Source organism: Sciurus vulgaris (genome assembly GCF_902686455.1).
Source record: "Sciurus vulgaris genome assembly, chromosome: 2".
NCBI classification, from domain to species: domain Eukaryota; kingdom Metazoa; phylum Chordata; class Mammalia; order Rodentia; family Sciuridae; genus Sciurus; species Sciurus vulgaris.
In genome coordinates this window covers 28,202,802-28,226,961 of record NC_136462.1, presented here as the reverse complement: position 1 = coordinate 28,226,961, position 24,160 = coordinate 28,202,802, and the positions used below count along the sequence as shown (strand labels likewise).

General features: G+C 54.1%; 1 long non-coding RNA gene across 1 annotated transcript in view; it reads left to right on the top strand.

Annotated features, from left to right (window-relative positions):
- Positions 1 to 4,983: 4,983 nt before the first annotated feature.
- Positions 4,984 to 24,160, top strand: part of LOC306653774 — a 40,626-nt gene continuing 21,449 nt past the window's right edge. Inside the window, exons 1-2 of the long non-coding RNA XR_013761791.1 lie at positions 4,984 to 5,160; positions 11,206 to 11,383. This is a non-coding gene — a long non-coding RNA (uncharacterized lncRNA). The remainder of the gene's footprint in view (positions 5,161 to 11,205; positions 11,384 to 24,160) is intronic.

The following is a 24,160-nucleotide window of genomic DNA, read 5'->3' as shown; positions in this document are numbered from 1 at the left end:
GAGAACCTGGGAAAGGAACTATTCTAGAATCCACATTTATCCAATCCTTCCCCTTCTTCTAAGACCCCTTCCTTATGTGACAACCAGCAGTGTCACATGGCCCAGACTTCAGAGAACCTTCCCAGCAGATGGCCTTAAGATGCAAGATAGACTAGACAAGCATCCATGGGTACCGGCCCTGGGGTGTCTGTGGGCTGTGGAGGAGGTACCACATGAGTCTGGGTGCAGCTTCTCCATATGCAACATTGACTGGCTCCTTCCCTACTTCCCCTAGACTGGCTCCTGTCTCCTCCAAGTAGGCTTGGTTAGTCCCTGCTGGGCTTGATGGAATCTCCCTGGTGTGTTGGGTGCTGGCTGGTAGCTGCAGAGGTGCTGTTCAGAGGCTGTGCTCTGATGGGGAAGTGCATGCCTTCATGAAAGATGATCGCCACCTGCCACCTGCCGGGCTCTGCCGAAGGCTCTGCAGATGCAAAATTTCCTTCCCGTATCACGCTTACAATCCAGAGGGGCGTGGACAAAGGAAAGCACAGGTGTGTGGGTGGTAATAGATGCTGTGCAGAAGAGCAGAGCGGGGGAGGTGGGTTACTGGGGGTGGGGGCTGCAATTTTAAATGGATAGTCCAGAGAGGCCTCCCTGAGAGGGGGATGTTTGTGCAAAGACCTGGAGAGGGTGAAGGAGCAAGGCTGGCATCAGGCACTAGTGTTCCGAGTAGAAAGAGCAGTGCCTGGGAAGCCAGGAGGGGGCGTGGCCCAGCCTGTCTGGGGACTAGCAGGAGCTCATGGTGCCCAGCATCAAAGGGACCAGCAGAGAAGAGATGCTCTGCCTCTTTGTGTCCAAGCTGGGTTTATCAGAGGAAGGGCCTTTGGGTGTGGGAGTCCCCTCCCTCCTGTGTCACAGATATTCTTGGGCCTCTGGCTTGCCAGGCAGTCTTACAAAAACTTTCCTCAAACTTCTTCCTGGTCCTGCATGCCTCAGCCTGGAGAAGAAATGATGACTGATGCTTCATTGAGGGTGTGGGGACAATGGACTCTGTTGCACAGCCGAGATCAGGATGTGGTGGCCAGCTCCCTGCCAGGGCGGGTGTGCCCAGTGCACTGGGCAGGCAGAGCAGGGTCCTTATAAAGCCCCTGCCTGGAATGAATGTTCCCTGGAGACTTGCTGTTCCTGTTGAAGAGCCCAAGAGAAATTCAACTGGGCGGGCCGGCGGCTGAAACTGAGATTCTCTCTCTCCCTGGCTGTTGGTCATCTTGACTGAAGTCCGGCCAGGCTTTTGCTACTACGTGCTCCAGAGAGAAGGTAATGCTACTTCCTGTTCAGTGTCAAGTGACCACAATGTGCTGTTTAGATGAATCAGGGCCACGTAATCAAGGCCCACTCTGCCCAGGGGTTAGGAGGGCTCATGGGCACATGGCTGCTGGAAATCTACATGCAAGCCAACATCAGCTACAGAGAGAGAGGGAAGCTTCCTGCAAACCCAGCAGCATCACGCTTTTCCCCTTGAGACCAAAGAGTTGATGGGCAGAGGACAGGCAGCAGTAGGTAGGTAGCAAATAACTTGGCAAAGAACACAGATTCTGGAACCAGACAGGGTGAGGTTCCAGTCCCAGCTCTGCCACTTAGGAGCTGTGGGCCCTTGGGCGAGTTGCTTTCCCTTTCTGATCCTGTCTTCTTATCTGGAAAATGGGATAATACGTAGCCATCACCCACTTAGAATTGTGGTGCCGGTTGCTCTTATTGGGCATTTGAACTGAATGTGATTGAAAAATGAATCTAGATAAAGTCACTTGGGATGTTTTATAGCAATGGCACCCATGTTTTGCTGGGGGAAACCACCTTGGTCTCCCCTCCAACAGCTTCTCTCAGTCCTGCACAGAACAATGGTTTGGACCAGGTTTTGTTTCATTTTGTTATTTGTGGCATCTTTATTGAGATATAATTTTCATATCATAAAGTTAAAAGTATATAATTGAAGTGCACAATTCAGTGATTTTAGTAAATTCAGGCAGTTGTGCACCATCACCATAATGCTGCTGGCAAACATTTCCATCACCTCCAACGGTCCCTCGTGTCTACTTACAGTTCATCCTTGCTCCCATCCCCAGCCCTAGGCAACCACTGATGTGCTTCCTGTCTCCATAGTATACTGTCTCTGGACGTTTCCTAGAATGGGACTCATACCATACGTAGTCTTCTGAATCTGGAGACTTTCACTCATGCTTTCAAGGCTCATCTGCATTGTGACATTTATCAGTAGATCTTTTTTTTTTTTTTTTTGATACAAGGGATTAAACCCAGGGTTGCTAACCACTTAGCAACATCCCCAGCCTTTTTATTTTTTTTATTTTGAGACAGGGTCTCCCTCAGTTGCTCAGGGCCTCACTAAGTTGCTGAGGCTGGCTTTGAACTTGCAATCCTCTGCCTCAGCCTCCTGATAAGGGTGGCATTCCCTGGTATGGATGGACACTACCATTTCTTCATTGGTGGACATTTGGGTGGCCTTGGTTGGGGCTATGATCTCTGGGTGCATGCTTTCACCCGGACAGATGCTATCACTTCTTTTAGGCAGATTCTGGGAAGGGAAATTGCTGGAGGACATGGCATGCTTATTTTCCAGGTTTAAAAAGAAACTGCCAAACTTTTTGAGGGCATGGGCTTTATTTATGTATTTGTTTCTTTTTCATTGCTTTAGGGTATCAAGATTAATCTTTTACTTAGTTTGTTTTCTTAAGTTTTTCAAAGGTCACTGTTGGGTTTGTTGGGGGCACATTCTCCTGATCCTCTCTCCCTTTCTCCTTCTGTCATTGAATTTATCTGCTTTGAGAATGTTTTCACCCCTAACTTATAAATTCTTTAGGTAGAAGACTAGGTGTTGTGTGCATTTCTATCAGGCTCCATTCGAAGAGGTCAGTGTCCCAAATAACATATGGTCCTGACCCCAAGGAGCACGCAGTGAGTAGACAAAGAGAAGCTTTCTGCAGGAATAGCATGTGGAGCCCAAGGATCTGCAGCAAAGGGCAGAGGAGAGGAAAGACCGAAGGAGCTTCATGCGTACACCAAGAAATACCAGAGGTGGGTTGGCTTGCTCTGGGCAGGAGTCAGTTAATTTCAGCCCGTGGGCCAAATCCAGCCCCTGGCTTATTTGGTGAAGTTTTCCTGGAACACAGCTCTGCTCATTGTTTACATGTGGTCTGTGGCTACTTTTGTGTGGAATGGGCAGAACTTAGTTGCGACATAGACCATCTGGCCTGCAAAGTCCCTTTCAGAAAAAGTTGCCAACTAGAGGAAAAAGATGAAAATGAGAAATAGCAGCATCCACATGCTCCCAAAGTGTAGTTGTTTATTTCTCTCCAGAAAATCCACTGTAGCAGGAATTATTTGAGTTAGATGGAAGAAAAGACTGGAAGGGTAGAGAGATCCCACCCCCTGAAAGAGAGATGAACTTCCCTTAGGAAAAGGAAATGGTCACTCATCTGTTCCAAGAAATGGGGATGTGATCTATCTGGGACTTCTGGGTTCCTTCTCAGCCCAGATGCGGAGCGTCGGGGAGTCTCTAGGAGCCCAGTGTCTCTGGCAGTGGGCTGAGGATTATAAAGAGAAAGCCCCGCAGAGTTGGTGTTAGGAGTGAGGCAGGCACGGAAAAACCTGACTTTTTCTTCTGGCGAGATAGAAATCAGAAGGCAGGGGTGGTGGAGGCAGACAACGGAAGAGGCTGTCCTCTGTGGCTGTGCCGGAGTGAATTAATTCACGGCATATGTTCCCAGCATCTGTCATGGTGACCTGGACTGGAGGGGTCAGTGAGAGAGGGGACCATGCCAGGGCTGAGCATTAGCCCAGAATTCCCGGGCTGCAGGGGCTCTTGGCTCCCACAGAACGGTGGCTGGCCAGCCCGCCCAGGAACATCTGCTGCAGCTGCAGTACACAGCCCTGCCTTGAGGAGGAGGGACAGAGTCCCCTCTGCGTGCTCTCTGAAAGAAAACACCTGTCTGCAGAGAGGCTGGGAGAAGCCCAGGAAGAGGCCTGCCAAACGCTCCCTTCTAGGCCTCGAGCTGCCATGGACGCAACCCAGCAGCCACATGTTCAGCCGTGGATGGCAAGGAGCAGCAGGGAGGGGACCCCCTACCCTGGATGGAAAGACACAGGAGTCATGGAACTTAATACAGTCCCAGAATCCCCCCGGCAAGCTATTTGGGGTGCTTGGTACACCTCGGGAGCCAGAGGTCAACCTGGAAGAAGGAAGGCAGGAAGGCTGTGGCCGAGGGTGCCGACGATGCCACATTTGCTCTCTGCGCCATCGCAGGACGACCTTGGCATGTCCCCATACCTCTTGGGCCTTGGTGTTCTTTCTATAGAGTGGGGCTGAAAATAGTCTCTAGCTCAGAGGCCTGACCTTGCTGGCCCACAGTCAGCACCCATTGAAGGCTAGTTCTGGTCACACCGGAGGGGCAGGCCATGGGTACCCATTGCTCCTGAGTGTTGGCACATTAGCCACCAACAGAGGCCAAGTGGGCATCAACCCCAAGGTCATGAACTGGAGAACCACTGGCTTATCCTGACCCACAGAACATATTCCATATGACTTACACACTCATAACTGTTGACTTACCTGCTGGCATTTCAAGCAGAAAGACTTCTTATTAAAACTTGGATTCTCAGCTTGTCTTAGAGAAGCAGGAGGTGTGTCCACCCTGGGACTGTGGTCCTCACGGTGGCAATGACTTGAGCATTGGAACAACAGCTCCAGGAAGTAGTGGTGACTCAGCAGCCACCCCTGGGTACATTCCTGCCTGGCCACTGCAGGCGTCAGACTTGAGGATTCTGTTCCCTTAGAACACCCAACCTGAGTCGTGTTCCTGAACCTGGAGTCCTGATTTGCAGGCCAGCACCCTTTGTCACTGACCAGGATTTAGCCTGAAGGACAAGTGAATTTGTGTGAGCTCTGTAGGAGGTCCAGCTTACCTAGCTGGGTGACCCTCAGATCAGGACACCTAGCCCTAGGTCTGCATAGATCTGACAAGAGTTTAAGCAGAGTCACGGGACATTTCCAGAGCTGATAACTGGACCCTCAGCCATTTGTCCTCTGCTGCACTGTTGAAAGACACTCTGCCCTGGAGCCGGTGGTATCTCCTCAAGAAGAGTCTCCAGCTTAGCAGTGGCCAGATGGTAGGGAGGTTGCTTTCTTCCTTCTGTAGTGGTGCCAGGGCCTCAGTCATGCTGCAGCGCCATCATGAAAATGGGCATAGCCAGAGCACATACCCAAACCATTGGCCAGCCAGGCTGCAGGGTGGGTCGGGAGGCGGGGTAGTCCCCCAGGGGAGTGCCACTCAAGAGCAATCTATGCAAGGAGTGTGACCAGCAGACATCCCACCAACTGTGGTGGCTTTGGGGTCTGCTCTGGTGCCCAGGTGGCACCTAGCCAGTTTCCAGACATGGCAGAGCTACACAAGTTCAGCACTTCTGGCCAGTGCAGGACAATCTCTCCACCAGAGCTCCCTGTTGGGAGGCCAGGACCTTGCTTGCTTGCTAACCACTCCTTCAAAGCCCTTTTGTCAGATCCCAGACCTTCAAGGTCACCTGAAACCTTTTCCTGCTACTCCTGCTTCCTCTCCCCTCTGTCTCTCACAGACAATAAATCTCTTGTGCTTCCAACTCTACCCGGGGTCTTTTTCGCAGAGGATCCAAACAGTGGGCCTTGGGTGGTTCTGTGGAAAGTAGGGCAGAGCCTCGGGCAGGCAGGGTTGAGAGGGCATAGCCCCTTACAGGTAGTGGCCTCTCCTCCAAAGTGGTGAGTGCCCAGCCAGAATCTAAGGTGACCAGAGGACTGAAAAGGAGGAACCGCACCCGCCACAGGCAGTTGGCAAAATAACATGGTGTCTCAGCGGGAGGAGAAAACAGCTCCACCCTTTCTCGCTGAGGTAGGACTTGGGGAGCCTCTGTTAGAGCTGTATAGGCAGAGAATGGGGGCACACCTACACCAGGGCCTGCAGGAGATAAGGAGGGACCCTCCATAGTGACACCTGCCACCCAGCAGGATCGGGAATCACCTACAGAGGTAGGAGAAGAGAGAAAGTTTAGCCAGTATAACCCAGTCCTTGCCTGAGCAGGGACCAACCAACAAGACCACCTCTGTGACACAGCAGGCCAGGGTTTCGTGTCTTCTGTGGGTAGAGGGACAGCTACTGAGGGATTCGTGACAGGCCACACTTGTTCTGATGAGATCCCTAAGGATGTTCTCCACTAAGCCAGGATAAAAAGAAATAGTTCAGCTCTTTAATGAGAGAACAGAAGCAAAACAGATCCAGTTGGGCTGGGAAGGGTGGGGACTTTGGGGAAGGAAGGAATGCTTCCTATCTCGATCGTGGGGCTGGTTTACACGTTCATTTTTTATATTTGAAAAAAAAAAAATCAAAACATATGCCTTAAGTAAGGTGAGTTTATTGTATGTAAATCAAACCTCAGTGACCCAGGCCAAAAAAGTCCTCTCCCCCTCAGCCCGCCCATCTCAGGTAGGTGACTGGGGGTGGGGGTCCTATGTGTCCCATGATTTCTTTGCTGTCCCTGAGCACCAGGTCTGGAGGCGGGGGTCACTGCGGTGCCACCTCCACAGCTAGCTTATTAGTTTTACTTTCAGTGTAATTTTCTATGATTCTGTTTAAAAAAGAAAATTCAGCTTATTTGACTATTGGGGAGAGCAGATGGTCTAATTTGTTGTAGAACACGGGCATTTGGGAGTTGTTTTTGACATTCTTCTGGAAGCCACAAGCTTGTTGACCAGAGTCAGGAAGGACGCAGGAACTGGGAACACCCAAGTTGGTTTCAAAAGGCGTTACCCAGAGAGGGCAGGCTGTGCCATCTTGTGCTCTGCAATCACACTTTTGACTTGGGGATGAGCAGAAATATAAGTTTTTGATGTTACATCCTTCAAAAAAAAAAAAATAACATCAACCACTTTTAAAGTCACAGGATCCTATTTTAAGGTATTATGTTTACTTACACAATTAATACATATTCACCAAATTTAAAACAATTTATTTATACATGATGAAATTCCCTTTTCACTCTGCCTTGCCTTTACCCATTGCACGGCCTTCCTCCCAAGGTGATCGGGTATCCTTCCAGAATGTTCCACACTTTGACATACACATGGCTATACCAGTCGAGACGCAGAACTCAGTTTCACTGTGATGGGGACCATTCTTGCAAGTATGTCCACACCTTGCTTTTCCCCTGTGACAGCCCATCTTGCAGGACTTTCCAAAACTCTTATCCTTGTTCCTTCTAATGGTGCACATTATTCCATAGTTTCGCTATTCCACAATATTATCCCCCGTGAACCCTTCCTCATGGATGTCATTCAGTCTGGGCACCTTTCTTGAACTAGGGCTCCTCTTCCTCGTACCCTCCTCTGAGGGAACCTGCTCCACCCAGATCTGGCTCGCCTCAGAATTCTTCCTGCCAGATGGCCATCAAGCCCCAAGCCCCAGAAAGGACAGACCACTCTTCTTCTCCTTCCAAGTCACCTTCAGGGTAAGAAAATGGCAGAGAGAATGGAAGCTCTCAGGGATGGCTTGATCCGGGGCAGTGGGGGCTGAGGTGGGTGGGAGGGTGAGGTCACAGGGCAGAAGGTACAGGGGCCCATGATGGAGACAGAGAGGCCCGAATTGAAAAGCTAGACCAGCCTGTGTCTGGAGGTGGGGCTGGTATCGTATTTAGTCTTAGAGAAAATCATAGTTGGAATCCGTTTTGCACATTTGTTTGATTACGGAGCAGAAATGGGCGAGCTCTGTGGCCAGACATGGTGTTAGGTGCCCTTATTAGCCACGTGTCCTAGCTCACGTTACTCACCTGCAATCACAGTAACCACCAATGTTCCCCCAGCTCCTCTGGAATCAGGCACTGAATGCTCTCTGTACATCCACTCAGTGTTCTTAATTGTGAGGCCGGTATCATACCCATTTTAGAGAAGAGAGATAAGACTTAACCCCAGGCCTTTCTCAGTCCATCTTCATGAAGCAGCTGACAGGTGAGCAGGGTCTGCCCCTGTTTTGTGTACCTGGCGGTGCTCAGTTCCTCTTCCTGATGGGGGAGGTGCAGCAGGGTTCTGCCCCTCCCCAGACTCCTCTTAGTGACCAATGGTCCACAGCCTCTGCCCATTGACTCCAGGGAGCCTTGGTTACAGGGAGTCTGCCTTTGAACCAAGATCAACAGGTTTTCCTTCTGACCCATCTCAGGTGGGCTGGTTAAGGTGTTCTCCTAGAGCATAGAGGCAAAATCACATCACCTGCAAGACAGGGGCCCCAGAAAGGGCCACCTGGCCATGAACTGCCTATGTCAGAAGCTCCTGCACAGTTTAGTAAACATACGGGTTTCTAGGCCCCCAACCTGCTGGGCCTGAAAGACCTGAGAATATGCATTTAACAAGCGCCTTCCCAAACTTCCGACCCCATTGGGGACTTTGGGGAAGTGGTTGCAAATGGCAGACTTGCTGTAAAAACAAGTGGACCTGCTGCAGAGGCGCACGCCTAACCCCTGCAGCTCAGGAGGCTGAGGCAGGAGGATGGCGAGTTCAAAGCCAGCCTCAGCAACTCAGCGAGACCCTGTTTCTAGATAAAATATTAAAAAAGGGGCGGGGGTGTGGTTCAGTGGTTAAGTGCCCCTGGGTTCAATCCCTGGTACCAAACCAACAAACAAAAACAAACAAACCACAAACAACAAGTGGACCTCTGCTTCTTGGAAGGACCTAGCGATGCTGCGCCTGCCTTTCCTCCTAGCACTGACTGCAGGAGCCGGGATGGGGATGGGGCTCTGCGGTTTCCTCCAGTCCCTGTCAGGACTCTGCCTTCTGGCTTCTGGGACACTTTGAGTGTGGGACCACTGGTTGAAGGAGACGGCAATGCTAACCCCCATCAGCACTGATGCCTGGTGACCAGAGTGTGACAGGCAAGGACAATTCTGGTGCACACTTCCTTTCTGTATGCAGGTGGCATCTCGGTCCAGCTCGTGGAGCTTCTGGGGAAGGCACAGCCCCACCTTGCTACTGTCTGTCCTTTGGCAGCCGCGGCCACGTGGACTTTCATGAAAGGTGCCCCAACTCCAGGTCTAATACCCTCCCTGGTTTAAAATTGGTTCAGTTCACAACCTCCAGGGGAGGCTCACAAGATGCAGGTGCCTGGCTCCACTCCAGACCTGGGGAACAAGAATCTCTGTGACCGGCCCTCGGAATATGCATTTAAAATGTTCCAGCTGTGAGGACCCAGGGTCTTGGGGAGGAACCAAACATAGGTTAATTGAGCTCCTAGCCAAGTCGGTCCCCTGGAAGCAGAGGGCCCTGGGGGAGCCTCCACCACAATTCAAGCCTGCTCCTCTGGCCTCTCCCACACCACACCTCCCGGGACAGCAGGACCCGGGCTCAGCCTCCTATCAGACTCCATCTCCTGTCACTTTCAGAGCCAGTTCATTAGTCCTTTATTATTCCCATTCTCCAGCTTATCATCATTAATAATCACTCTACACAGGCCAGGGTGCTGACAGGTCCCCGCTGTCCATTCTTTCTGTCTGTCCTACTGCCCACTTATCTGCACTGACCTGATCTTTTCCCTGTTTAATTAAGCAGGGTTGGTCGGCCACTGCGGCCCAGGTGGAGATGAGGATTGATCACTTTCCTGATAGGCAGAGGAGGGCTGGTCCTGCAACCTGTGCACGCCACCTCACCAGAGGGGCTCAAGGACAGGACGAGTTCCAGGAGGGCCATTTGGGGTCTGGAGGGCTGGGAGCTGGGTAGTTGATGATGAGTACTTATTGAACAGTAATGCCACTCAAACGTCAATGAGCCTGAGGATGGCCCAGGGGGGCACCCTAGGACCCAGGTTCCTGAGCCTGCCCCAAGTGATTCTGACGCAGTAGGTCTGTCTGGGGAGAGACCAGGAATCTGCATCCCTCATGAGCGCCCAAGCAGTGCTAATGCTCATGGTGTAAGGACCACACTTTGAGTAGCTCTATGTTAACAGGCTGATTCAGCTTAGTGGTGAAAATGTGAGGCCCCTCATTCAAAAATGATTGAGAATTTCAAGACAGGAACCACAGACCGTGAAATCAATGTTGGGGCCCTTCTCTGAGCAGGGTCCCATGTACCTGTACCAGTCTAATGCCATCAAGTTGACCCCTGCTGAAAGATGAGAAGAATGGGCGATCACCTTGGCAGCCTGTCGCTCACTCTGCAGTTCCTTCAGTGATTGGCACATCCAATTCTAATTCTATAAGAGACAAAATGGAAAGTCATAGGGCCTAAGATTCATAAGTCAGAGACTTATGGGGGAAGGGCCTCAAATAGGACTCGATTGGTAAGATTCTCAGAGGACTTGCTGGTGAAGTCCAGGGAAGGGAACCTGGGCCTGCCTTTCACCAGAGTCCCCACCTTCAGGAAGAGAAAATCAGATGTCGTCTGTGGGCAAACATTTAGTTCTTTCTGCTACCCCTTATTGCACAAGACCCTGATAAATTACTTCCCTGCAGTGTGCATTATTGTCCCCCTTTATAGACCAAAAAACTGAGGTAGAAAGCAATACAATAACTTGCCGGGTGAGTGAGGCAGCCCGCCCATCAGGCCTGGGTGTGTGTTTGGGGCTGGGAGACTGCCTTGGTTGGGCTTAGAGTACAAAGGACCAGAAATTGCTGATCCTGGTGTGTGTGGGGAGAGGGTGCTGTGGACAGGCACACACTTTTGTGCAGGAAAATGCATATATACCCAAGTGCCAGCCAAAGATGGAAGGATTTATAGCAATTAAAATGTTTTGCCTGGGAGCTGTTTGGAGCCTTTTTTTTTTGAAGCCAGAGTTTTCTGACTTCAAGGTGTTAACAGGCCCTCTAAATGGTTTTGTTTTTTAATTGCAGCAAATGACTGTGGAGCCATTAGATTTTGCCTCTCTGCGGTTGTTTCTGAGCCCTTTCGGTCCTCCTCCTTCTATTTATTCTGTTTAATTCAGTCAGGTAGCTCCGGGGCAATGGAGATCAATACTTCCCTTTGATAGAAAAGAGGCAGGTTTGAAACCTAGAGATAAAACTGACACATTTTGTATAAATTTAATTAAAAATGCACCTTTCCTGGCTTGTTGCAGGCACAAAGCCCAGGGTCTATCTCTCTATCTATCTGCCTCTCTCCCCTCTTCCTCTCTCTCTTCCTCAGCTTCTCTCTTTTCTTGGTCCTCACAGGGAGATCTCCAAATCCGCCTCACCACAGTCTCATCTCATCTCCTGATATGGGACTTGAACCATCTGTGCTGGGGGACGCCCAGGGAAGGGTGTGGAATTCCAAGCTGGCCAGCTCGGCCTCCTCACAGTGACCCGGAAGGGGAAACCGAGGGGGAGACCTGGGAGGCCAGGCCCAGGGGTGAGTCGGCTTTCTGGTTTAACACCTTCTTCTTTGGCCCCATAGCCTGGAGGCTCAGGGCCTCCTCCGTCTGGAGCCGGCAGCTCCTCCCTGGACCTGCCATTGCAGATGCAGGGGCCCCTCACAGGGCACGTGGTGGGGCCCTGGGGCCACAGAAGCCTCGTGTCCCTCTCTCTAGTAACCCCAGGGCTGCTGCGCACATTCGTCTTGTGTTTTACAATCCACCCTTCACCTCTTCCCTGCCATCTCTCCCCCTTGCCTTCGTCTCAATCCCATCTGGCTTTCCTCATTTTTCACTTGAGTGGGTTTCCTAGCCCTGACTCCGCTCTGGCCTCACTCTGCTCAACACCAATAAAACACACTCAACACAGGTAGAACAAGGTGCCCAGGCTCCGCCTGACAAATGACTTGCCCGGCCCTGGCTAAGCGTGGCTGTAAATCGCCCCTCCTGCTGGCTGGCCTGGTCTCAGAGGCCCCTGGGTGGAGGCAGGGCTGCCAGCCGTGGGCCTCACGCCAGCTGGCCCTGAGGCCTTTCCCAGGGCCCTGGGTGTCCAGGAGGGGCAGGGTGGCAGTCTGGGACCACTGAAATGTTTAGACTTTGGCTTTGGTTGGAGCAGCTCGGCGTCTTGGTTTATTGGGCTACAGCTTCGATGGCGAGCATGCCAGGCGCCATGCCGAGGTTCTACATTCACTTTAGAGGCCTCGCCACAACCCTGTGGGGCAGAGGTACGATGACTGGCCCTCTTTCACAGATGGGGACCCTGATGGAGGCTCAACAAGGTCACACGACTTGCCCAAGGTCATCTGCCCTGACCGAGACCAGGGCAAGCCTCCTGGGCTCTAAAGTCAGGGCTTCTGCTCTCTCGTCCCATGTGGGTGGCACCAGGCGGGGCACGCTGGGAGCAAGCTGCGACCTGCAGTCTCTAGATGGGATGGCCTTGTGCTGGGGGAATGGGGGCCATGGAGCCAGCCCACAGGCACGCACCTGCATTTCATGAAGCGCCTCCTGCTGGGCCCCCCAAACGAGGACATTGGTGGCTCCTTCTCCCAGAGCAAGTGATAGAATTGAGGGTGCCGTGCTCCTGTTCCCCGTTGACCCTGGAACGGGAGCTGCCACCACCTGGGGAAGCAGAGGGTGAGGCTGGTCCAGTTCATTCCGATGCCAGCAGAGCCTCTGGAACCCCTTTGGGGGAATGTGCCCCCAGGGACTGTGGGTCTGACCTCACCCACAGGCATTGCCAGGCAGGTCCCGTCTTTTGCTTTGAGTGTCTTTCAGGGCTGCAAGTGCCAGTTGGGTCTGAAGAGGTGGCCACCCTGAGCTGGAGTCCTGGACTGCCTCTCTGCCTCCTTTCTCACTGGTAATTACAAACATGGGCTGCTTTGTGTCTAAAATGGCCGAGATAATTGAAATGGAATTCGGAATGAGGGCCCTGCAGGCAACACTTGTTGAAAGAAGAAATAAAGATCGTTTAGGTCACGTCTTTTGTAATTTGCATTTAATAATCATACCAGGAGGTGCGCACAAAGGGAGAGGCGGCCTGTGAGCAGCTCCCAGCCTGCCCCCCACCCTCCCTGGTCTGCTGGGGATGGGGAGAGGGAGGGAACCCCAGGTGGGCAGCTGAGGAGGGGGTGCTGGAGGCAAGCACCAGCGGGAGAGAGGTCTCTCCAGCAGCAGTGACAGTGACCAAGACAGGGCCCAGCCGAGCTGCTATGGGGTGAGGCAGGGAGCACTTCCTCGGCTCTGCACAGATCCTCCACCCACGGGGCCTGCGGAGGTGAAGCGACAGCTGCAAGGTAGCAGGGGACAGATGTGGTGATTTCCACAGGCTGCAGTGGCGCTCTCCTTGGACCCTGCCACCCCTCAGTTGTGCTCACCAGGGAGGGTGGGGAGGAGCCGCCCATCAGTGAGACTGCAGATGATCTGCAGATGCAACTTGCAGGCCGTGGGTGTGGGCTCTGCAAAGTGTCCCCCAGAGCCCTGCAACCCGCCACTCCCTAGAGGCACACTGTCCACTGCCCATACATCCCCCTTCCTGTCCCCAAGACCCTGGGGAATTAAGATCTCAAAGGCTCCCCAGTGCAGGCACATCCTGGTGGGGTAGGGGAGCAATGGTGTCATGGACTGGACTCTGTCCCCACCAAGATTCACGTATTGAAGCTCTGACTCCCCGTCCCCTGAGGGTGGCTGCGGTTGGACAAGGGCCTTTAAAGAAGTGATAAAGTTAAATGACGTCATAGGTTGGGCCCTCCTCCAACAACTGATGTCCTTATAAGAAGAGGAAACTTGGAGATGCAGAGACACCAGGGATGGGTGTGCGTGCTAGAGGAAAGGCACATGAGGACACAGCTTGAAGGCGGCCATCTGAGGCCAAGAGAGGGGCCTCGGGAGAGCCAAGCTGTCAACACCTTGCTCTTGGACTTCTAACCCACAGAAGTGTAAGAACATAAATTTCTGTTGTAGAAGGTGCCTGTCTGTGGTCCTGTGCTGATAGCCCAGCAGGCTGCTCCCATGGTGCTTTGCATGCAGACATTTGCCTGGCTGCTCCTCATTGGCAGGCCCCTTCCCTCTCCTGCTCAGATGTGCTGGAAAAGCTCCAAAGAGGGCAACTCCAACTGCTCCCCTTCCCCAGGGGGCCGGAATCCAGGTGGCACGTGGCAGAGGAACTGTGTATGGTTCTTTCTCTCTCGAGGGTTGCTGCTGCCCACCCCAGGCCCTGGGCTGGGATGCTCATGGTGGGTGATGCCCCACTCCTCTCTCTTCCTCCACTCTCAGCCTCTTTCCTTTTTGCCATTGATCAGAAAAGGTATCCCATGTTAGGGATGGAAAGGTCTTCTCAGGCCTTGCAGAAGTCAGAGTCCTGGCACAAACTCGTCTTCTGGAATCTGAGAACCACCAGTCAGTCACAGTTCAGAACAAAGAGCTCCTATAGAAAAGAAAGCATGTGCACAAAGAACTTTCCAAGGTATGTGTGGAGTGAGCAGTGTGAACTTCCTCCTGCCTGCAGGCCCTGGCAAAACAGCAGTGCACATGGGAAGCGTGCATGCATGGGGACCCAGTAAACACCACACAGAGCCAGAAGCTCAAGCGACAAGAGGCGGGGAACCCTGTGGTAGCTGTTAAGAGAGATGTTGAGACAACACTGGGGGTTGGTGAGCAGCACCTTCCCAGAGTGTGAGACTCAAGAGGTGCGCAGGGTATATCCACATGGAATTCAGGCGGGTCCCCCAGAGGGAGGGGAGACAGGGCCAGGGCTGCGAGAGGGCCTTCTGAATTGGGGACAAAAATGTGCAATTGCTCTGGCTGGAGGGTGAATGCAGGAGAGTCCTGTAATATGATTTTTGAAACCTTTTTGTGGGTCTATGTGCCTTGAAATATGTCTCTCCACACATGCACATTTTATGTAGGCAAACCCAGTAGAATTCAGGGGGCCTCTGCATTTTACCCAGAGTCCCGGAAGACAGATCAGTAGGGATGAATGCACCCAGGTGGGCATGGTGCCCTGGTGGTGTGCGGGCTCACGCCTGACACTCCAGGCCCTGCGTACACCCACCCTGTCCCCTCACCTGCACGTGGACCTGATCCTCCCCCGCCCTCCGCGCGGTGCCCAGCAGCCCCTCCCCATCTGCTTGCTGTGCTGTTTCTTGCTCGGAACTATGCCCACTCTGGGCTTTGGAGTGGCGGAGGCTCTGGCCCCCTGTCCCTGGTGAGGCGCAAGGGCTTTGGAACATGTGTTTCTGGGAGGCAGACGCCAGCTGGTTGGGGAGGCATTTGCATATTCAACTGAGCCCCCCAGAGCCAGGCCAGGGTTATGAGGCGGAGGCTGTGGCAGGACAGAGGGAGAGGGAAGGCTCTGGTCAGCTAGGGGTCAGGAGGAACAGATTTCAGATTGGAGAGACAGATGGTTAAAGCAGGAAGAGAGGGAGGAGGGCGAATACCGACTCGGACACGGAAGGAGTCACTCGAGAGCCTGAAAATATGTCTTCGCAGGGCTTGGCGGTTTTCAAAGCTTTTTTTTTTTTTTCATTTGATTTCTCACTGTGCCAGGAAGTTATTGTCATCTCCATTTTACAGATGAGGAAACCGAGGCTGGGATGCATCCGGCCCCTGGTGGCTAGCACCTGGGCGAGTCCTCTGGACTGCGGTCTAGGGCTCTCCACCCACCTGGAGCCGATGGTGTTCCCTGTCCCCGATTCTTCTCTCAGCCCGCCCCAGTGGGGTGCCTGACTCTCCCATTGCTCAGAACCTGCTGTCCTCAAGGTCCCCTGCAACCCCTGCCCTCGTGCTGCATCCTGATCTCACCTGACTCAGCCTCTCTGTGTCCAACACAGGTGACCGCTGACCGCTGGCCTCCCCTTTCTTCCTGGAGTGGCCGCTCCTCATTTCCATGGCAACCTGCTCCTGCTGCTCCTTCTCCTGCTCTTGGCTTCTCATCTGAGTGCCTGGAGACCTCAGCCCTGTCCTCCACTGCTCTCTGTCCCTCAGCCCGAGTTGCCTCCTCTAGTCCTGGTTTCAAGTCTCCCAGATCTGTTTCTGTGGCACGTCACTTGCCTTGGTCTGATTCTCACTGAGGTCAAGAGCGCAGGCTCCAGAGTACGCTGCCTGGGTTCTAATCTCGGTGCTGCCACTTACTCGTTCTGTGACCTTGGATGACCTCTCCCTGCCTCCTTGCTGTGCATGGAATGGGGGTGTCGAGCCCCTCTCCGACAGGGTGGCTGTGAGCTTTAAATGAGATGTGATTAGAACACCGTCTGCCACATCTTGGAGCAAATGTGGCAAATACCAGGCTCCATTGCCTGACATCTGCTCCTCCAAAGTGGCAAGCATCTTCCCACCCCAGGGCCTTGGCATTAGCCCACCCCTCTATCTGGAATATTCTTGCCCTGATTTTCCTAAGGTTAACTCTTGCATTCAGACTCTCTGACTACCCAGGCTAAAATTGTCCCCCAGCCACCCAGCCGACCCCACTCCATTTAAACCTTCTGTGTAACATTATTGTTACTGGATTTTTCTTGTGCATTTTTAATTTGTTGTTTGGCACCCTCCCCCCACCCCCCCAACACACACCCAGTGTATCATCCTATTAGGACAGGGATTCGGGTCTGCTTCGTTCGTTCATTATCTTCTCAGTCCCGGGAAGGTGCCTGTGGTTGGTGCCAGGAACTAATTTATTGCAATAAATAAAGTGAACATTGGCCTAAGCTTCCAGCCTGGGAGTGGCCGACCTGACCGGCACCATGTCCACGGCCATTCTGGTCCTTGTCAGCCAGGCAGAAGGTGTTTCCCACTGGGAAATCACTAAGAAGAGGTTCCCCTGTGTGGCAAAGCCCTGGAAATGCTGGATGTCTCATAAATTGTCCTCCATTCCCTCCCAAAGCACAGTGGCAACAACCACATCTCTGTCAGTGCCCCCGTCACTGTTGGAGGCCGTCGATGCTAGCGAGCTCGGTGTGGTGAAAGGCCCAGGGATCCAGAAGCACCTCGAGGTGTGGCCCCTGCTCTAGAAGACCCTGCAAATCAGACCCAGTGTCGGGCGAGGCGAGGTCATGGCCAGCCCTGACCGAGGTCCAGCCGAGCAGGAGGGGTTGCAGAGGAAAGTGCCTGTTAGCCCCTCGCCAGAGCCCCCCTCGGCTGCCACATCCTGGCAGCAGGGAGCAGGGGGCTGCCCACGCGCCCCTCCTGCAGTCCCCCCCATCTTCTCAGGTTCTGCCTTATCTTCTCTCTGGCCTGGCACCGTCTCCTGGGCTAAGGACAGGGACTGGGACTTTCACAAAGCCGAGCATACCAGGATCAGCTGTCCACTCCCGCAGAGGCCTGTCCCTGGGCAGCTGAGCCTTTTGTGTTCCCTCAGGGCCTGGCTCCAGACCCTGACGATCATGAGTACCTGATTCCATTGCCTATGTCGCTGTGGCGTCCAGGCTAGGCAGATGCAGGCTCTGGTTTTGGATCTGGAAGTTTTGCTCAAGGGCATCAGAGAGGTCTGGTGTCCCTGCCCACCATGGGAGCAAGATGGCTTTGGGGAATGTACTGAAGGGAATGGCCTGGGAGAGGGATAGAAGCCTGGGAGCCCAAGGTTCCACAGCAGGCGACTATGGGGAGGGTGGGCTGAGTGGGGGAGCAGACCACCCCTCATAATCCCTTATCCCAAAACACACCAAGGTGTCACTGTGAGATTCTCCTGGTGTGCTACAGTCCCTGTGTCCTCCTCTTCACAAGGTGGCTGCAGCTGCTCCAACCAGAGTCCTCAAACCCACTTCCAGGATTCCTCAAAATAGACTCGGTGCCCTGTTGGCTCTGACTAGGCTACGTGCCCCTTGAAGAACCCATTGGTGGTTGAGGGTGATGGAGGCTGGGATTGACTTGAGTCAACAGTAATTGCTCTGAGATGGGATTGGGGCCCTCCATGCACAGTGCCTGAGATGAGGAGAGGACGTTCCCCAGAAGGGAATTGGAGTAATACTGCTATCACAGAATGCCTCAGACTGGGTTATTTATAAAGAAAAGAAATTTATTTCTCATAGTTATGATAATTGGGAAGCTCAATATCAAGGTGCTGGGTCTGTCTTCCTCTTCTAATCCCATTACGGGGGTGGGGTCACACCCCCATAACCTCATCCAGTGCTAATTACCTCCCACAAGCCCACGTCCAATGCCAGCCACCTCTGCATTTGGAGATTACTCCCAGCCTCTGAACTTTTGTGGGACACACTTGAACTGCTGCAGATACCAAAATAGAAAGGAAATAAACATTTCCTTTTTGAAAAAATTGTCCTTTAGTCAAAGATTGGCTTTGAAAATCCGGGCACTTCAATTGCCCACATGTGGGTGATTCAGGAGCTCATTCTCTGACCAAGAGTGAGCCAAAGCCCCGAGGAATCCAAATGCCCCACAGGTACTCGTGGAATTGCACGTGTGCCCGGCCGTCTACTCCGTTGGCAGTGAGGGGATGGGGGAAGACAAGGTGACAATGTTCCATCTCCCATCCTCCCTCGCCCTGTCTGTCTATTAAGCATCTATATATTGGCTGGGGACAATAGCAGATTTTTGTTTTGTTGTTGCAAGTTTGGGAGTGCTAAACCAACAGAAACAAGGAGCCTGCTCTTCCAACTCTTTCCAAAGTGATTGATCTGAATCTTTTTTTTTTTTTTTAATTTTCTAGCTCACATGGTATAATTGTGGGATGTTCCGTGGGTTCTTCTCCCAAATGTCTGTCTCTGAGTCTATCACACACAGTTCTCCAAAGTGTTTAAAGAGTCGCGTGGACCCATGTTTCCAGGGGAACCAGACGAGGGGGCTCCGTGTGGCAGGGTCCATGGGCCTGGGCGCGGGGCCTACAGAGGACCCAGTGGGCTGCATGGCTCTGCCTGGTGTCACTTCTGGAGGAAGCTTAGAGTCAGCTGCTCAGGGCCAGCGGGGCAGATGGCAGCTGAGGGTCAATACTTCCTGTGGATAATGGATGCCCCAACAGGAGTGGATGGTGGCCGTGGCTGCGGTGAGGTCCCAGCCACTGGAGGGCCCCCACCTGAACCTGGGTGTTGTGGAGAGGACTGCACATCAGGGGCAGGCACCCAGGACCTCAGGTTCTTTCACCCCGCTTGGTCCTCGTGAGGACTGAAGGTGGGGCCCACGCCGGTGGGAGCGGCCAAGGTCCACCCTACCTCCTCCCCTCAGACCTGGGGTCCTCCAGTTCTTGTTGGTTCTGGAAGCTTCTCTGCAGGCTGGAGGTGCCGGCTGAGCCAGCCCCTACACACAGGCTGGTGCTCAGCAGGCTGGTCCTTGTTGCGCCTCCTGGATGCTCAGCTGGACAGGGCCGCGGAGGCTGGCTGCACCTGGGAGCTCGCTGGTGTCCCAGGCAATGCAAGGCGGAACCTGCACTCCTGGCCCTGCCAACTGTCCTGGCCAGCACTCCAGGCCACTTGCCACCCTGTTCCAGATGCCCAGGTCCCCTTGAGGCCCTCACCCTCCAGGCCTCCAGTCCCCACCTGGCCTCAACCCACCCTGCTTCCACTTTGTGTTTCTGAGGCAGGGGCCTCTGGCCAGCTCCCTGCAGGGTGGCCATCATTGGAGGCCACCCTTCCTCTGTGTGTGGAGTCCAGGGCAGCAGTGAGGCTGTTTCAGCACGTGCTGGGACCCCAGGCACCACCCCTTGCCAACCTGGGCCTGAGGGGGACTGAGCCAGGCCCAGGACCTGCGCCTGCCTGGGGCAGCGTAGGGGCTCTGGGTCCCAAGGCAGCCTGGCTGGCCCTGCAGTTCTGCTTCACACTTCCTGCTTCCCCTGAGCCAGCTGCGGGGGGCACAGGTGTGAGGGCGGGAGCTAAGTGGCAGGAGACTGGCTGCATCCAGTAGGACCTCAACCTGGCTCAGTGTGACTGTTTGGAGAGGAGGTTGTGCCCTTCCCTCCCGGGTGACCTCATCAGCGCTGTCTCTTCTCCAGTCACGCTGGCAGCCCCGTGCTGGCCAAGCCCTCTCACATTGCAGGGCCTGTGCACGTCCCTTGGCCAGAACGCACTGCCCCTGCCCAAATCGCCATGTGCGCCTTTATCCCGACTCAAACACCGCCTCTTCAGAGCGATGGTCTCGACCTCGGCTGCCTCCCAGCTCCAACCTGCTCCCCTGGATCTCGTCATCTTGATTATGTCGGCAGGCCTCCGACCACACTATTGTCCCTCCTTAGGTCACTTTGCTGTTGTCCACCTGCCCTGCCCCAGCCTTGACTAAAGCCGTGTGAGCACAGGGACTCTGCCTGTCTGGCTCCCTCATTGGCTACCCTCTGGAAGTTATGCAAGGTCATGCGGTAAGCTCCAGTCAGTGGGTTGGGGTGATTTCCAGGCTCGAGTCTGTAATTGCTGATGTGAGATTCCGCCAGCATGGCGGTCACAGGAATTTGGTTGAGGTGGAGTTCAGTCAGCTAGGGTCTCTGTTTGACCTCAGTGAGCAGCGCTTCCCCGCCAACTTGTGCTGGGCATGTAGCTTGAGCAAGAAACAAATAGACATTGTTTTAAGCCATGGGATTCAGGAGCTCTGTTACAACAGTGCAACCTCGCCTAACCTAACCGATAGCTCCATCAGCAAAGTTTCCCAATTTTAGTGTTCAGGGACCAACTGCTTCAGATTCCCATGGAGCAGCTTTGTTAAAAATGCACTTTCTTGTCAGGTGCAGTGGTGCATGCCTGTAATCCCAGGGCTCGGGAGGCTGAGGCAGGAGGATCTCGAGTTCAAAGCCAACCTCAGCAATTCAGCGAGGTGCTAAGCAGCTCAGTGAGACCCGTCTTGAAAAAATATAAAAAAAGGGCTGGGAATGTGGCTCAGTGACTGAGTGCCCCTGATTTCAATTCCCATCATTAAAAGAAAAAAATATTGCAGTGCCACATACCTGTAATCCCAGCAACTTGGGAGGCTGAGGCAGGAGGATCACAAGTTCAAAGCCAGGCTCAGCAACTTATTGAGAACCTGACTCAAAATAAAACATAAAGAGCTGGAGATGTGACTCAGTGGTAAAGTACCTCTGGGTTCAATCCTCTAAAACAAAAATGCAGTTTTTCAGGCCCCACACAGAATTCCTGATTCAGAATGCCCAGGGGTGAGGCCCTGGGATCTGTAATGATAATAGTAGCAACTGCATCTTCAGAGGCAGCCAGCACCGCCCAGGCCTGGAGGGCAGTGGGGGAGGCCTCTGTGCCTCTTCTGCCTCTAAAATACTGTAGCAGGCCTGCTCTGTGGTCTAGCCTGGGCTCTTCAGTGCTGTGCGGCTCCTCAGAGGTCCCTGCCCTGGGATTAGGCCACAGCCTCCACCCTCCCGTCAGCCTGCTATTCTCTCCCACCTCCAGATGCAGTGGGTTCCCTGGGCCTGGGGCTGGGGGAAGGGCTCAGGGAGATCTCCAGCGAGTGCCATAGAAACCCTGTGTGATGGATTGAAGGAGACGAGACCATTCCCGGCTGATGGCTGATGTGTGGCGGCAGTGACAGGCGGCGATGTTTGTGCTCTGAACCTGCAATCTCAGTTAATGGGAAAGATTGAGGGGTTCAGAATGAGATGCCGCGCGGCTCGCCACCCCAGAGCCAGAGGCTGCGGGAACAGCGCGGCTTGCGCCTGCTGGGGTGGGGGCGGGGTGGGCTGGGACACCCCGGCCACCCGCAGGTGGAGGCGGCCTCTGGCCGGGCTGGCCCAGCAGGCCTTGGTGGCCTGCGCGTGTGAGAGGTCCAGGCGAAGGAGCCGCACAGGTGGGCGACAAGAGGGACTCCTGGGGCACTGTGGGCAGCCACCTGGGACTCTGCCGCCCGCAGGCACTCACGGCCCAGCGTGTGGGGAGTGCCTGACCCTCATTCTTGCTCTCCCTCCGGTAGCTGCGGGGGGCAGTGCAGGGGTCCTGGGGTAGGAGGCGTAAAACAGAATCAAAAGCTTGGAATCCAAGGAGCAGCTCCCAACCCTCCTTCACTTCAGTGTGGCTTGGGTGGGTCTCAGTTTCCTCATCCGTAAAACCTAAAGGAAAAAATAACCACCTCCTGGAACTAAGGCCAGAGACAGCGACAGAGACAAACTGTGACGTGGTGCTTCTCTGGTGTTCCCCTGAGTCTCCCAGGAGAGGTTTCCAGTGCGAATTTCTGCCCAGCAGGTCTGGGTGGGGCCTGAGGTCCTAGTGTCTAACCAGCTCCCCGGGGATGCTGCTGCTGCTGGTCACAGGATGGCGACTTTAGGAGCGGAGATGTAGAAGATCATAGCAGGAGTCTGGTTTGTAATGTGGACTCAAAGCTTGGCACTTTAATTTTTTATCATGATCGTCATCATTGTTGTGGTCCATGCAACACAGTTCAGGGTGTCTCCTGACCACTGCCCTTGTCTTGCTTCAAAACTGTCCCATTCAGAGTTTGCCTTGACACCACCTGCACACAAATATTGTAGATTTATCCTAAGCCTCACCCAGGGCTGTCCATGGGCCCATCATGGGTGCCCATGACCAACCTGACCATTAGGCAGGTCCCACAGGGAGAGGTCTCACCATCATCATGAGTATTCTGGGCTGCCAGAGCCCCGATTCATGAAGGAAGAAATGCTGGGAACCTTCATGACTCTTGGCTCATCTTCTCTCAGATCCTCACAAAACCCTTTCCCCTCCCTTTTTAGAGGCAGTGCAACTTGGGAAAGCAAGGTCACTCATGGTGGTTCTCCGGTCAACAACATGAGGTGAGGACAGGGTGTTTGTTCTAACACTGTGGCTGAACCAGATGGAAAAGGGGTTGTCAGCTGTGTGTGAATGAGCGTGTGTGCCCGTGTCCCGCATGTGCATGGGTGAGTGTTGGGAGTACCCGCAGGTACCAGTGCTGTCTCCTCGTGTGTGGGGGGGTGCGCGTGTGCATGAGTGTGCGTGTCTTCCCCGGGAGACCCTCACGCTGTGCCATACTCCTCTGCTGGACTTTTCCTTCACTCACCGATTCCCTCACTCACCCATTCACTAACTAACTCATCACAAACTAACTAATCACAAAATGATGAGTGATCATCTTGCTAAATGCCATGGGGCCATCAGAGTAGATAATGGGACACCTTCCTGTCCACCACCGTGTGGGGTCCAAGCCCATGGGCGCGCAGGGCATCGGCACCTGTTCCTGCACCGTGGGGTGGATTGGGCCCCACACAGGCGTGCTGGCATGGGGGCCTTGCTCCTCCTGCTGCTGCATTACCCATCGGGCGTGCCTGGGCTCCATCCAGGGAGTCTGTGTCAACTAACCCCAGGAGTGTGTGCCATCCCTGGACTGATGCCCGCATACCCCTGGTACGGGGTGGCAAGCTCTCCTCCGAGGTCTGGGGGATCCCGAGTCAGTCTGGGAGAGGTCTGAGCTCTCCAGGTGTGTGTGGAAGTCTCTGAGCTTGGCCTGGGCCCAGCCCCGGTCCCAGCAGCCCCCGCTGCATTGTCCTGCCAGTAATTACAGCAGATAAACTGCTCCGGTTGAGGGCTGCTGTCCCCGGCTGGCGGCCGGCCGAGCGGCCCCAGGCTGCGCCGTGGGAGTCCATTCATTTTAATAAGAGGTACACCCTGTGTTATTAGGAAGAGTGTTTATTACTGTCGCCACGCGCTGACAGCAACCTCCATCATCGTTAAACGGCAGATGGGGGGAGGGCAGGGGGCTGCGCGCGGCAGCTTCCCGAGCCCGGGCCCAGCTGGCGAGGTGGAGAGGGAGGGTCCGTCTCCCCCTCTCCTACCCGGGCGCTGCGTGGCCAGCCCTTTCCCAGCGAGGAGGCAGCTTCTGCCGAGCCGATCCTGCTTGGGGTGGAGGACGGGCTGCCAGGGGATTCTGCGGGGGCCTCTGCTCAGGGTCCACGTGCTTTCCCCAGAGGGAAAGGGGCCCCTGGGTCTGAGCTTGCCTTCTTGGGACCTTGTGGCCTCCCTGCCCAACAGTCCCAGGTTCACCAAGGGCAGGCCCAGCTCTGACTTGGCCTGGAACGTTGCTCCCAGGAGTCCGGCTACTTCAGCCCCTTCTGGGGTCTGCGTCATCCTGTCCCTGGTGAGGACGCTCCATGGAGAAGGGCCGCTTCGGTCTCATCAGGGCTTGCTCCCTAGTGCCAGGAACAGGGCCTGTGACTCAGAAGGCCCTCCAGAACTGTGTCCTCGACCTCCGAATGATGAGGCGCTTCTCCCTCCTTTCCCTTCCTGGGGTTGTTCAGGGCATCTGCATGTGGACAAGCGCTGCATGCAGTAGGGAAAAAGGCACTGCAGAGGAAGAGAGGACAGAGTAGCTGAACTTCCTAGGTTCTTAGGCTGGGTAATTTTTTCATGGCGCTC